The sequence below is a fragment of the Anser anser genome (genome assembly GCF_964211835.1).
Source record: "Anser anser genome assembly, chromosome: 2".
In the NCBI taxonomy this organism is placed as follows: Eukaryota; Metazoa; Chordata; class Aves; order Anseriformes; family Anatidae; genus Anser; species Anser anser.
In genome coordinates, this window is record NC_139721.1 from 98,364,164 (window position 1) to 98,378,299 (window position 14,136).

General features: G+C 57.2%; 2 long non-coding RNA genes across 2 annotated transcripts in view; one reads left to right on the forward strand and one right to left on the reverse strand.

The window, feature by feature from the left end:
* LOC310893324 overlaps nt 1-14,136 on the forward strand; it is a 549,839-nt gene that overhangs the window by 389,328 nt on the left and 146,375 nt on the right. The window lies entirely within an intron of this gene.
* Nucleotides 1-14,136, reverse strand: part of LOC310893319 — a 182,874-nt gene that overhangs the window by 108,214 nt on the left and 60,524 nt on the right. The window contains exon 2 of the long non-coding RNA XR_014578899.1: nt 1-3,162. This exon is cut by the window's left edge and continues 25,106 nt beyond it. This is a non-coding gene — a long non-coding RNA (uncharacterized lncRNA). The remainder of the gene's footprint in view (nt 3,163-14,136) is intronic.

The following is a 14,136-nucleotide window of genomic DNA, read 5'->3' on the forward strand; positions in this document are numbered from 1 at the left end:
CAAACTATGAACGTACGCACAGCCGAATTCTACTACTCACACGAGGCCTACAACCTCTCCTACCACTCATAGCTACCTGATGATTGCTGGCCAATCTAACAAACATAGCCTTACCCCCAACAACAAACCTCATAGCAGAGCTAACCATTATAATCACCTTATTCAACTGATCTGCCTTCACGATCATCCTAACAGGAATCGCAACCCTACTAACCGCCTCCTACACCTTATTCATACTACTAATGACCCAACGAGGCTCAATCCCCTCCCACATCACATCTATGCAAAACTCAACCACGCGAGAACACCTGCTCATAACACTCCACATTATCCCAATATTCCTCCTAATCCTCAAACCCGAACTGATCTCCGGAATCCCCTCATGCAAGTATAGTTTAAACCAAACATTAGACTGTGATTCTAAGAATAGAAGTTCAAACCTTCTTACCTGCCGAGGGGAGGGTTTAACCAACAAGAGCTGCTAACTCTTACATCTGAGCCTAAAACCTCAGCCCCCTTACTTTTAAAGGATAACAGCAATCCACTGGTCTTAGGAACCACCCATCTTGGTGCAAATCCAAGTAAAAATAGTGAACCCCACACTACTAATCAACTCCCTCACACTACTCACGCTGACAATCCTCCTAACCCCAATCATCCTGCCATTTCTATTTAAAAACTTTAAAAACACCCCACAAGCCACCACCCGCGCTGTTAAAACCGCATTCCTAATTAGCCTAGCCCCTACAACCGCATTCATCTACTCGGGAGTAGAATCTGTCACCTGCCACTGGGAGTGAAAATTCATTATAAACTTTAAAATCCCCCTGAGCCTAAAAATAGACCAATACTCAATAACATTTCTTCCAATCGCCCTATTTGTAACATGATCAATCCTACAATTCGCCATATGATACATGGCCTCAGAGCCATACGTAACAAAATTTTTCACCTACCTACTGACATTCCTAGTCGCCATACTCCTCCTAACAACCGCAAACAACATATTCCTCCTATTCGTAGGCTGGGAAGGAGTACGAATCATGTCCTTCCTTCTCATCGGCTGATGACAAGGCCGAGCAGATGCCAACACCGCCGCCCTACGAGCCGTAATCTACAACCGAATCGGAGACGTCGGACTGATCCTGAGCATAGCATGACTAGCTTCAACATTCAACACCTGAGAGATCCAACAAGCCGTACACCCCCACCAAACCCCAATCCTCCCCCTCATAGGATTAATCCTCGCAGCCGCAGGAAAATCCGCCCAATTTGGACTCCACCCATGACTGCCCGCAGCAATAGAAGGCCCCACCCCAGTATCAGCCCTACTGCACTCCAGTACCATAGTAGTAGCCGGAATCTTCCTGCTCATCCGCATGCACCCCCTGCTAGCCACCAACCAGACAGCCCTAACTGCCTGCCTATGCCTAGGTGCTCTATCAACCCTATTCGCTGCCACATGCGCCCTAACCCAAAATGACATCAAAAAAATCATTGCTTTCTCAACATCCAGCCAACTAGGACTAATAATAGTCACTATCGGACTAAACCTCCCACAACTAGCCTTCCTACACATCTCAACCCATGCCTTCTTTAAAGCCATACTATTCCTATGCTCAGGGTCTATCATCCACAACCTAAACGGAGAACAAGATATCCGAAAGATAGGAGGCCTACAGAAAATACTCCCAGTCACTACTTCCTGCCTAACCATCGGAAACCTGGCGCTGATAGGAACCCCATTCCTAGCCGGATTCTACTCAAAAGACCTCATCATCGAAAGCTTAAACACATCATACCTAAATACTTGAGCCCTACTCCTAACCCTTATAGCCACAGCATTCACCGCAACCTACAGCATCCGCATAACCATCCTAGTCCAAGCTGGACAAACCCGAATCCCCCCAATAGTATCAATAAACGAAAACAACCCACTAATCACCGCCCCCCTAACCCGACTCGCCCTAGGCAGCATTACAGCAGGAATAATCATTACCTCTTTCATCACACCAACCAAAACCCCCCCAATAACCATACCCCTTATCACCAAAACCGCTGCCATCCTCATAACAATCCTAGGAATCATCCTAGCCCTAGAACTATCGAACATAACACACACCCTCACTCACCCCAAACCAAACCCCCTCATAAACTTCTCCTCTGCATTAGGGTACTTCAACCCCCTAGTACACCGATTCTTCTCCAAAAACCTACTAGAAAAGGGACAAAACATTGCCCTACACTTGATCGACCTCTCCTGACTCAAAAAAATAGGGCCAGAGGGCCTTGCTGAACTACAAGTAGCCGCAAGCAAAGCCGCAACCTCAATACACACAGGGCTAATTAAGGCCTACCTAGGATCCTTCGCCCTCTCCATCCTGGTAATAATCCTAATAACACACAGACTCACTAATGGCCCCTAACATCCGCAAATCCCATCCCCTACTAAAAATAATCAACAACTCCCTAATCGACCTACCCGCCCCCTCCAACATCTCTGCCTGATGAAACTTCGGCTCCCTTCTAGCCATCTGCTTAGCCACACAAATCCTAACATGCCTGCTACTAGCCATACACTACACCGCAGACACTTCACTCGCCTTCTCCTCAGTAGCTCACACATGCCGAGACGTCCAGTACGGATGGCTCATCCGCAACCTCCACGCCAACGGTGCTTCGCTCTTCTTTATCTGCATCTACTTACACATCGGACGAGGCCTCTACTACGGCTCCTACCTATACAAAGAAACCTGAAACACAGGAGTAATCCTCCTACTCACCCTAATAGCAACTGCCTTCGTAGGGTATGTCCTACCATGAGGACAAATGTCATTCTGAGGGGCCACCGTAATCACCAACCTATTCTCAGCCATCCCGTACATTGGGCAAACTCTAGTAGAATGAGCCTGAGGAGGATTCTCAGTAGACAATCCAACCTTAACCCGATTCTTCGCCATCCACTTCCTACTGCCCTTCCTAATTGCAGGAATCACCCTAGTCCACCTAACCTTCCTACACGAATCAGGCTCAAATAACCCACTAGGAATCGTATCAGACTGCGACAAAATCCCATTCCACCCATACTTCTCCATTAAAGACAGCTTAGGGCTTACCCTAATAATCACCCCTCTAATAGAACTAGCCCTATTTTCACCGAACCTCCTGGTTCTTGGAATCCTAGTTGGGAGTGGTTGGCCACATGAGATGTACAGGATTTTTACCTGTGATTTAGTCTTGACAAGGCTATGTAATTGGTTTACTAACGTCTCATAAGAAAGAAGCATGAGCGGTTAATGCAGTTGGCTTGAAACCCATCCCCAGTGGTGCAAGTGCACTCTCTGAACTCACTGAAGTGCATCCCCAGTGGTGCCAGTGCACTCTCTGGACTCACTGAACTGCATCCCCAGTGGTGCCAGTGCACTCTCTGGAGTCACTGAAGTACATCCCCAGTGGTGCCAGTGCACTCTCTGGACTCACTGCAGTGCATCCACAGTGGTGCCAGTGCACTCACTGGACTCACTGCAGTGCATTCCCTCTGGTGCCAGTGCACTGTCTGGACTCACTGCACTGCATACCCAGTGGTGCCAGTGCACTCTCTGGACTCACTGAGGTGCATCCCCAGTGGTGCCAGTGCAATCTCTGGACTCACTGCAGTGCATCCCCAGTGGTGCCAGTGCACACTCTGGACTCACTGCACTGCATCCCCAGTGGTGCCAGTGCACTCTCTGGACTCACTGCACTGCATCCCCAGTGTTCACAGTGCACTCTCTGCACTCACTACACTGCATCCCCACTGGTGCCAGTGCACTCTCTGGACTCATTGCAGTGCATCCCCACTGGTGCCAGTGCACTCTGTGGACTCACTGCACTGCATCCCCAGTGGTGTCAGTGCACTCTCTGGACTCACTGCACTGCATCCCCAGTGGTGCCAGTGCACTCTCTGGACTCACTGCACTGCATCCCCAGTGGAGCCCGTGCACTCTCTGGACTCACTGAAGTGCATCCCCAGTGGTGCCAGTGCACTCTCTGGACTCACTGCAGTGCATCCCCGTAGGTGCCAGTGCACTCTCTGGACTCACTGCAGTGCATCCCCAGTGGTGCCAGTGCACTCTCTGGACTCACTGAAGTGCATTCTCAGTGGTGCCAGTGCACTCTCTGGACTCACTGCAGTGCATCCCCAGTGGTGCCAGTGCACTCTCTGGACTCACTGCAGTGCATCCCTAGTGGTGCCAGTGCACTCTCTGGGCTCACTGCAGTGCATCCCCAGTGGTGCCAGTGCACTCTCTTGACTCACTGCACTGCATTCCCAGTGGTGCCAGTGTACTCACTGGATTCACTGCACTGCATTCCCCAGTGGTGCTAGTGCACTCTCTGGACTCACTGCAGTGCATCCCCAGTGGTGCCAGTGCACTCTCTGGACTCACTGCAGTGCATCCCCAGTGCTGCCAGTGCACTCTCTGGACTCACTGCACTGCATCCCCAGTGGTGCCAGTGCACTCTCTGGACTCACTGCACTGCATCCCCAGTGGTGCCAGTGCACTCTCTGGACTCACTGCACTGCATCCCCAGTGGTGCCAGTGCACTCTCTGGACTCACTGCACTGCATCCCCAGTGGTACCACTGCACTCTCTGGACTCACTGCAGTGCATCCCCAGTGGTGCCAGTGCACTCTCTGGACTCACTGCAGTGCATCCCCACTGCTGCCAGTGCACTCTCTGGACTCACAGCAGTGCATCCCCAGTGGTGCCAGTGCACTCTCTGGACTCACTGCACTGCATCCCCAGTGGTGCCAGTGCACTCTCTGGACTCACTGAAGTGCATCCCCAGTGCTGCCAGTGCACTCTCTGGACTCACTGCACTGCATCCCAAGTGGTGCCAGTGCACTCTCTGGACTCACTGCACTGCATCCCCAGTGGTGCCAGTGCACTCTCTCGAATCACTGCACTACATCCCCAGTGGTGCCAGTGCGCTCACTGGACTCACTGTACTGCATCATCAGTGGTGCCAGTGCACTCTCTGGAGTGACTGCAGTGCATCCCCAGTGGTGCCAGTGCACTCTCTGGACTCACTGCAGTGCATCCACAGTGGTGCCAGTGCACTCACTGGACTCACTGCAGTGCATTCCCTCTGGTGCCAGTGCACTGTCTGGACTCACTGCACTGCATACCCAGTGGTGCCAGTGCACTCTCTGGACTCACTGAGGTGCATCCCCAGTGGTGCCAGTGCAATCTCTGGACTCACTGCAGTGCATCCCCAGTGGTGCCAGTGCACACTCTGGACTCACTGCACTGCATCCCCAGTGGTGCCAGTGCACTCTCTGGACTCACTGCACTGCATCCCCAGTGTTCACAGTGCACTCTCTGCACTCACTACACTGCATCCCCACTGGTGCCAGTGCACTCTCTGGACTCATTGCAGTGCATCCCCACTGGTGCCAGTGCACTCTGTGGACTCACTGCACTGCATCCCCAGTGGTGTCAGTGCACTCTCTGGACTCACTGCACTGCATCCCCAGTGGTGCCAGTGCACTCTCTGGACTCACTGCACTGCATCCCCAGTGGAGCCCGTGCACTCTCTGGACTCACTGAAGTGCATCCCCAGTGGTGCCAGTGCACTCTCTGGACTCACTGCAGTGCATCCCCGTAGGTGCCAGTGCACTCTCTGGACTCACTGCAGTGCATCCCCAGTGGTGCCAGTGCACTCTCTGGACTCACTGAAGTGCATTCTCAGTGGTGCCAGTGCACTCTCTGGACTCACTGCAGTGCATCCCCAGTGGTGCCAGTGCACTCTCTGGACTCACTGCAGTGCATCCCTAGTGGTGCCAGTGCACTCTCTGGGCTCACTGCAGTGCATCCCCAGTGGTGCCAGTGCACTCTCTTGACTCACTGCACTGCATTCCCAGTGGTGCCAGTGTACTCACTGGATTCACTGCACTGCATTCCCCAGTGGTGCTAGTGCACTCTCTGGACTCACTGCAGTGCATCCCCAGTGGTGCCAGTGCACTCTCTGGACTCACTGCAGTGCATCCCCAGTGCTGCCAGTGCACTCTCTGGACTCACTGCACTGCATCCCCAGTGGTGCCAGTGCACTCTCTGGACTCACTGCACTGCATCCCCAGTGGTGCCAGTGCACTCTCTGGACTCACTGCACTGCATCCCCAGTGGTGCCAGTGCACTCTCTGGACTCACTGCACTGCATCCCCAGTGGTACCACTGCACTCTCTGGACTCACTGCAGTGCATCCCCAGTGGTGCCAGTGCACTCTCTGGACTCACTGCAGTGCATCCCCACTGCTGCCAGTGCACTCTCTGGACTCACAGCAGTGCATCCCCAGTGGTGCCAGTGCACTCTCTGGACTCACTGCACTGCATCCCCAGTGGTGCCAGTGCACTCTCTGGACTCACTGAAGTGCATCCCCAGTGCTGCCAGTGCACTCTCTGGACTCACTGCACTGCATCCCAAGTGGTGCCAGTGCACTCTCTGGACTCACTGCACTGCATCCCCAGTGGTGCCAGTGCACTCTCTCGAATCACTGCACTACATCCCCAGTGGTGCCAGTGCGCTCACTGGACTCACTGTACTGCATCATCAGTGGTGCCAGTGCACTCTCTGGAGTGACTGCAGTGCATCCCCAGTGGTGCCAGTGCACTCTCTGGACTCACTGCACTGCATCTCAAGTGGTACCAGTGCACTCTCTGGACTCACTGCACTGCATCCCCAGTGGTGCCAGTGCACTCTCTCGAGTCACTGTACTACATCCCCAGTTGTGCCAGTGCACTCACTGGACTCACTGTACTGCATTCCCAGTGGTGCTAGTGCACTCTCTGGACTCACTGCAGTGCATCCCCAGTGGTGCCAGTGCACTCTTTGGACTCACTGAAGTGCATTCTCAGTGGTACCAGTGCACTCTCTGAACTCACTGCACTGCATCCCCAGTGGTGCCAGTGCACTCTCTGGACTCACTGAAGTGCATTCTCAGTGGTGCCAGTGCACTCTCTGGACTCACTGCAGTGCATCCCTAGTGGTGCCAGTACACTCACTGGACTCACTGCACTGCATCCCCAGTGTTGCCAGGGCACTCTCTGGACTCACTGCACTGCATCCCCAGTGGTGCCAGTGCACTCTCTGGACTCACTGCACTGCATCCCCAGAGCTGCCTGTGCACTCTCTGGACTCACTGCACTGCATCCCCAGTGGTGCCAGTGCAATCTCTGGACTCACTGCACTGCATCCCCAGTGGTGAGAGTGCACACTCTGGACTCACTGCACTGCATCCCCAGTGGTGCCAGTGCACTCTCTGGACTCACTGCACTGCAACCCCAGTGTTGCCAGTGCACTCTCTAGACTCACTGCACTGCATCCCCAGTATTGCCAGTGCACTCTCTGGACTCACTGCACTGCATCCCCAGTGGTGCCAGTGCACTCTCTGGACTCACTTCAGTGCATCCCCAGTGGTGCCAGAGCACTCTCTGGACTCACTGCACTGCATCCCCAGTGGTGCCAGTGCACTCTCTGGACTCACTGCACTGCAGCCCCAGTGGTGCCAGTGCACTCTCTGGACTCACTGCACTGCATCCCCAGCATTGCCAGTGCACTCTCTGGACTCACTGCACTGCATCAACAGTGGTGCCAGTGCACTCTCTGGACTCACTGCACTGCATCCCCAGTGGTGCCACTGCACTCTCTGGACTCACTGCACTGCATGTCCAGTGGTGCCAGTGCACTCTCTGCACTCACTGCACTGCATCCCCAGTGGTGCCAGTGCACTCACTGGACTCACTGCAGTGCATTCCCTCTGGTGCCAGTGCAGTCTCTGGACTCACTGCACTGCATCCCCAGTGGTGCCAGTGCGCTCTCTGGACTCACTGCAGTGCATCCCCAGTGGTGCCAGTGCACTCTCTGGACTCACTGCAGTGCATCCCCAGTGGTGCCAGTGCACTCTGTGGACTCACTGCAGTGCATCCCCAGTGGTGCCAGTGCGCTCTCTGGACTCACTGCACTGCATCCCCAGTGGTGCCAGTGCACTCTCTGGACTCACTGCACTGCATCCCCAGTGGTGCCAGTGCACTCTCTGGTCTCACCGCACTGCACCCTGAGTGGTGCCAGTGCACTCTCTGGACTCACTGCACTGCATCCCCAGTGGTGCCAGTGCACTCTCTGGACTCACTGCAGTGCATCCCCAGTGGTGCCACTGCACTCTCTGGACTCACTGCACTGCATCCCCAGTGGTACCAGTGCACTCTGTGGACTCACTGCAGTGCATCCCCAGTGGTGCCAGTGCACTCTCTGGACTCACTGCACTGCATCCCCAGTGGTGCCAATGCACTCTCTAGACTCACTGCACTGCATCACCAGTGGTGCCAGTGCACTCTCTGGACTCACTGAAGTGCATCCCCAGTGGTGCCAGTGCACTCTCTGGAGTCACTGCACTGCATCCCCAGTGGTGCTAGTGCCTTCTGTGGACTCACTGCAGTGCATCCCCAGTGGTGCCAGTGCACTCTCTGGACTCACTGAAGGGCATTCTCAGTGGTGCCAGTGCACTCTCTGGACTCACTGCACTGCATCCCCAGTGGTGCCAGTGCACTCTCTGGACTCACTGCACTGCATCCCCAGTGGTGCCAGAGCACTCTCTGGACTCACTGCAATGCATCCCCAGTGGTGCCAGTGCACTCTCTGGACTCACTGCACTGCATCCCCAGTGGTGCCAGTGCACTCTCTGGGGTCACTGCAGTGCATCCCCAGTGGTGCCAATGCACTCTCTGGACCTCCGGGACCGCATCCCCAGTGGAGCCAGTGCACTCTCTGGACTCGCGGCTCTGCATCCCCAGTGGTTCCAGTGCACTCTCTCGAGTCACTGCACTACATCCCCAGTTGTGCCAGTGCACTCACTGGACTCACTGTACTGCATCATCAGTGGTGCCAGTGCACTCTCTGGACTCACTGCACTGCATCCCCAGTGGTGCCAGTGCACTCTCTGGAATCACTGCACTGCATCCCCAGTGGTGCCAGTGCTATCCCTGGACTCACTGTAGTGCATCCCCAGTGGTGCCAGTGCACTCTCTGGACTCACTGCAGTGCATCCCCAGTGGTGCCAGTGCACTCTCTGGACTCACTGAAGTGCATCCCCAGTGGTGCCAGTGCACTCTCTGGACTCACTGCAGTGCATCCCCAGTGGTGCCAGTGCACTCACTGGACTCACTGCACTGCATCCCCAGTGGTGCCAGTGCACTCTCTGGGCTCACTGCAGGGCATCCCCAGTGGTGCCAGAGCACTCTATGGACTCACTGCACTGCATCCCTAGTGGTGCCAGTGCACTCTCTGGACTCACTGCACTGCATCCCCAGTGCTGCCAGTGCACTCTCTGGACTCACTGCAGGGCATCCCCGGTGGAGCCAGTGTACTCTCAGGACTCACTGCAGTGCATCCCCAGTGGTGCCAGTGCACTCTCTGGACTCACTGCAGTGCATCCCCAGTGGTGCCAGTGCACTCTCTGGCGTCACTGCACTGCATCCCCCGTGGTGCAAGTGCACTCTCTGGACTCACTGGAGTGCATCACCTGTGGTGCCAGTGCACTCTATGGACTCACTGCACTGCATCCCCACTGCTGCCAGTGCACTCTCTGGACTCACTGCACTGCATCACCTGTGGTGCCAGTGCACTCTGTGGACTCACTGCACCGCATCCGCAGTGGTGCCAGTGCACTCTCTAGAGTCACTGCACTGCATCCCCAGTTGTGCCAGTGCACTCTCTGGACTCACTGCAGTGCATCCCCATTGGTGCCAGTGCACTCTCTGGAGTGACTGCAGTGCATCCCCAGTGGTGCCAGTGCACTCTCTGGACTCACTGAAGTGCATCCCCAGTGGTGCCAGTGCACTCTCTGGACTCACTGCAGTGCATCCCCAGTGGTGCCAGTGCACTCTCTGGACTCACTGCACTGCATCCCCAGTGGCGCTAGCGCACTCTCTGGACTCACTACAGTGCATCCCCAGTGGTGCCAGTGCACTCTCTGGACACACTGAAGTGCATTTTCAGTGGTGCCAGTGCACTCTCTGGACTCACTGCAGTGCATCCCCAGTGGTGCCAGTGCACTCTCTGGACTCACTGCAGTGCAACCCCAGTGGTGCCAGTGCACTCTGTGGACTCACTGCAGTGCATCCGCTGTGTGCCAGTGCACTCTCTGGACTCACTGCACTGCATCCCCAGTGGTGCCAGTGCACTCTCTGGACTCACTGAAGTGCATTCTCAGTGGAGCCTGTGCACTCTCTGGACTCACTGCACTGCATCCCCAGTGGTGCCAGTGCACTCTCTGGACTCACTGCACTGCATCCCCAGTGGTGCCAGTGCTATCCCTGGACTCACTGTAGTGCATCCCCAGTGGTGCCAGTGCACTCTCTGGACTCACTGCACTGCATCCCCAGTGGTGCCAGTGCACTCACTGGACTCACTGCAGTGCATCCCCAGTGGTGCCAGTGCACTCACTGGACTCACTGCACTGCATCCCCAGTGGTGCCAGTGCTATCCCTGGACTCACTGTAGTGCATCCCCAGTGGTGCCAGTGCACTCTCTGGACTCACTGCAGGGCATCCCCAGTGGTGCCAGTGCACTCTCTGCACTCACTTCACTGCATCCCCAGTGGTGCCAGTACACTCACTGGACTGACTGAAGTGCATCCCCAGTGGTGTCAGTGCACTCTCTGGAGTCACTGCGCTGCATCCCCAGTGGTGCAAGTGCACTCCCTGGACTCACTGCACTGCATTCCCAGTGGTGACAGTGAAGTCTCTGGACTCACTGCACTCCATCCCCACTAGTGCCTTTGCACTCCCTGGACTCACTGCACTGCTCCAGCCTCGGCAGCCGCTCCACCCGCGGTAGCCCTCCAGCCGTGGCAGCCGCTCCACTCGGTAGCGGCTGGAGCGGCTGCCGCGGCTGGAGCGGCTGGAGCGGCTGCCGCGGCTGGAGCGGCTGCCGCGGTTGGAGCGGCTGCCGCGGCTGGAGCGGATGCCGCGGCTGGAGCGGCTGGAGCGGCTGCCGTGGCTGGAGCGGCTGGAGGAGCTACCGCGGCTGGAGCGGTTAACGCGGCTAGAGCGGATGCCGAGGCTGGAGCGGATGCCGCGGCTGGTGCGGCTGGAGAGGCTGCCGCGGCTGGAGCAGTGCAGTGAGTCCAGAGAGTGCACTGGCACCTTGGGGATGCAGTGCAGTGAGTAAAGAGAGTGCACTGGCAACACCGGGAATGCACTACAGTGACTGCAGAGACTGCACTGACACCACTGCGGATGCAGTGCCGCGAGTCCAGAGAGTGCACTGGCAAAACTGGGGATGCGGTGCCGGGAGTCCAGAGAGTGCTTTGGCACCACTGGGGATGCACTGCAGTTAGTCCAGAGAGTGCACTGGCACCACTGGGGATGCAGTGCCGTGAGTCCAGCGAATGCACTGGCACCACTGCGGATACGGTGCCGGGAGTCCAGAGAGTGCACTGACACCACTGGGGATGCGGTGCCTAGAGTCCAGAGAGTGCTTTGGCACCACTGGGGATGCAGTGCAGTGTGTCCACAGAGTGCACTGACACCAGTGGGAATGCGGTGCAGTGATTCCAGAGAGTGCAATGGCACCACTGGGGATGCACTGCAGTGAGTCCAGAGAGTGCACTGGCACCACTGAGAATGCATTTCAGTGAGTCCAGACAGTGCCGTTCCAGCCTCGGCATCCGATCCAGCCGAGTCAACCCCGCGGTAGCCCCTCCAGCCGCGGCAGACGCTCCAGCCACGGCAGCCGCTCCAGCAGCTCCAGCCGCGGCAGCCGCTCCAGCCGCTACCGAGTGGAGCGGCTGCCACGGCTGGAGGGCTACCGCGGGTGGAGCGGCTGCCGAGGCTGGAGCAGTGCAGTGAGTCCAGGGAGTGCAAAGGCACTAGTGGGGATGGAGTGCAGTGAGTCCAGAGACTTCACTGTCACCACTGGGAATGCAGTGCAGTGAGTCCAGGGAGTGCACTTGCACCACTGGGGATGCAGCGCAGTGACTCCAGAGAGTGCACTGACACCACTGGGGATGCACTTCAGTCAGTCCAGTGAGTGTACTGGCACCACTGGGGATGCAGTGCAGTGAGTCCAGAGAGTGCACTGGCTCCACTGAGATTGCACTTCAGTGAGTCCAGAGAGTGCACTGGCTCCACTGGGGATGCAGTGCAGTGAGTCAAGAGAGTGCACTGGCAGGACTGGGGATGCAGTGCAGTGAGTCCAGAGAGTGCACTGGCACCACTGGGGATGTCCTGCAGTGAGTCCAGAGAGCGCACTGGCACAACTGGGGATGCAGTGCAGTGAGTCCAGAGAGTGCCCCGGCAACACTGGGAATGCACTACAGTGACTGCAGAGACTGCACTGACACCACTGCGGATGCAGTGCCGCGAGTCCAGAGAGTGCACTGGCACCACTGGGGATGCGGTGCCGGGAGTCCAGAGAGTGCTTTGGCACCACTGGGGATGCAGTGCAGTGAGTCCAGAGAGTGCACTGGCTCCACTGTGGATGCAGTGCCGTGAGTCCAGAGAATGCACTGGCACCACTGGGGATACGGTGCCGGGAGTGGAGAGAGTGCACTGACACCACTGGGGATGCGGTGCCTGGAGTCCAGAGAGTGCTTTGGCACCACTGGGGATGCAGTGCAGTGAGTCCACAGAGTGCACTGACACCACTGGGAATGCGGTGCAGTGAGTCCAGAGAGTGCACTGGCTACACTGAGAATGCACTACAGTGAGTCCAGAGAGTGCACTGGCACCACTGGGGATGCAGTGCAGTGAGTCAAGAGAGTGCACTGGCAGGACTGGGGATGCAGTGCAGTGAGTCCAGAGAGTGCACTGGCACCACTGGGAATGCCCTGCAGTGAGTCCAGAGAGTGCACTGGCAGCACTGGGGATGCAGTGCAGTGAGTCCAGAGAGTGCACTGGCACCACTGAAAATGCATTTCAGTGTGTCCAGAGAGTGCACTGGCACCACTGGGGATGCACTGCAGTGAGTCCAGAGAGTGCACTGGCACCACTGGTGATGCAGTGCAGTGAGTCCAGTGAGTGCACTGGCACCACTGGTGATGCAGTGCAGTGAGTCCAGAGAGTGGCGCTCCAGCCTCGGTTTCCGCTCCAGCCGCGTCAACCGCTCCAGCCACGGTAGCCCCTCCAGCCTCGGCAGACGCTGTAGACGCTTCAACCGCGTCAGCCTCTCCAGCCGCGTTAGCCCCTCCAGCCGCGGCAGCCGCTCCAGCCGCGGCAGCCGCTCCAGCCGCTCCAGCCGCGGTAACCGCTCCAAACGCGGCAGGAGCTCCAGCCGCGGCAGCCGCTCCAGCCGCTCTAGCCGCGGCAGCCGCTCCAGCCGCTACCGAGTGGAGCGGCTTCTGCGGCTGGTGCGGCTGCCGCGGTTGGAGAGTCTGCCGCGTATGCCGCGGCTGGAGCGGCTGCCGCGGCTGCCGCGGCTGCCGAGGCTGGAGGGCTACCGCGGCTGGAGCGACTGCCGCGGCTGGAGTAGTGCAGTGAGTCCAGAGAGTGCACTGGCACCACTGGGGATGCTGTGCAGAGAGTTCAGAGAGTGCACTGTCACCTTTGGGGATGCACTGCAGTGTCTGCAGAGAGTGCCCTGGCACCACTAGGGATGCAGTGTAGTGAGACCAGAGAGTGCACTGGCACCACTGGTGATGCACTGCAGTGAGTCCAGAGAGTGCACTGGCACCACTGGGGATGCACTGCAGTGAGTCCAGAGAGCGCACTGGCAGCACACGGGATGCAGTGCAGTGAGTCCAGAGAGTGCACTGGCACCACTGGGGATGCACTGCAGTGAGTCCAGAGAGTGCACTGGCACCACTGGGGATGCACTGCAGTCACTCCAGAGAGTGCACTGGCTCCACTGGGGATGCGGTGCAGTGAGTCCAGAGAGTGCACTGGCACCACTGGGGATGCAGTGCAGTGAGTCCAGAGAGTGCACTGGAACCACTGGGGATGCGGTGGCGGGAGTCCAGAGAGTGCTTTGGCACAAGAGGGGATGCAGTACAGTGAGTCCAGAGAGAGCACTGGCACCAATGGGGATGCACAGCAGTGACTCTAGAGAGTGCACGGGCACCACTCAGGGTGCAGTGCGGTGAGTCCAGAGAGTGCACTGG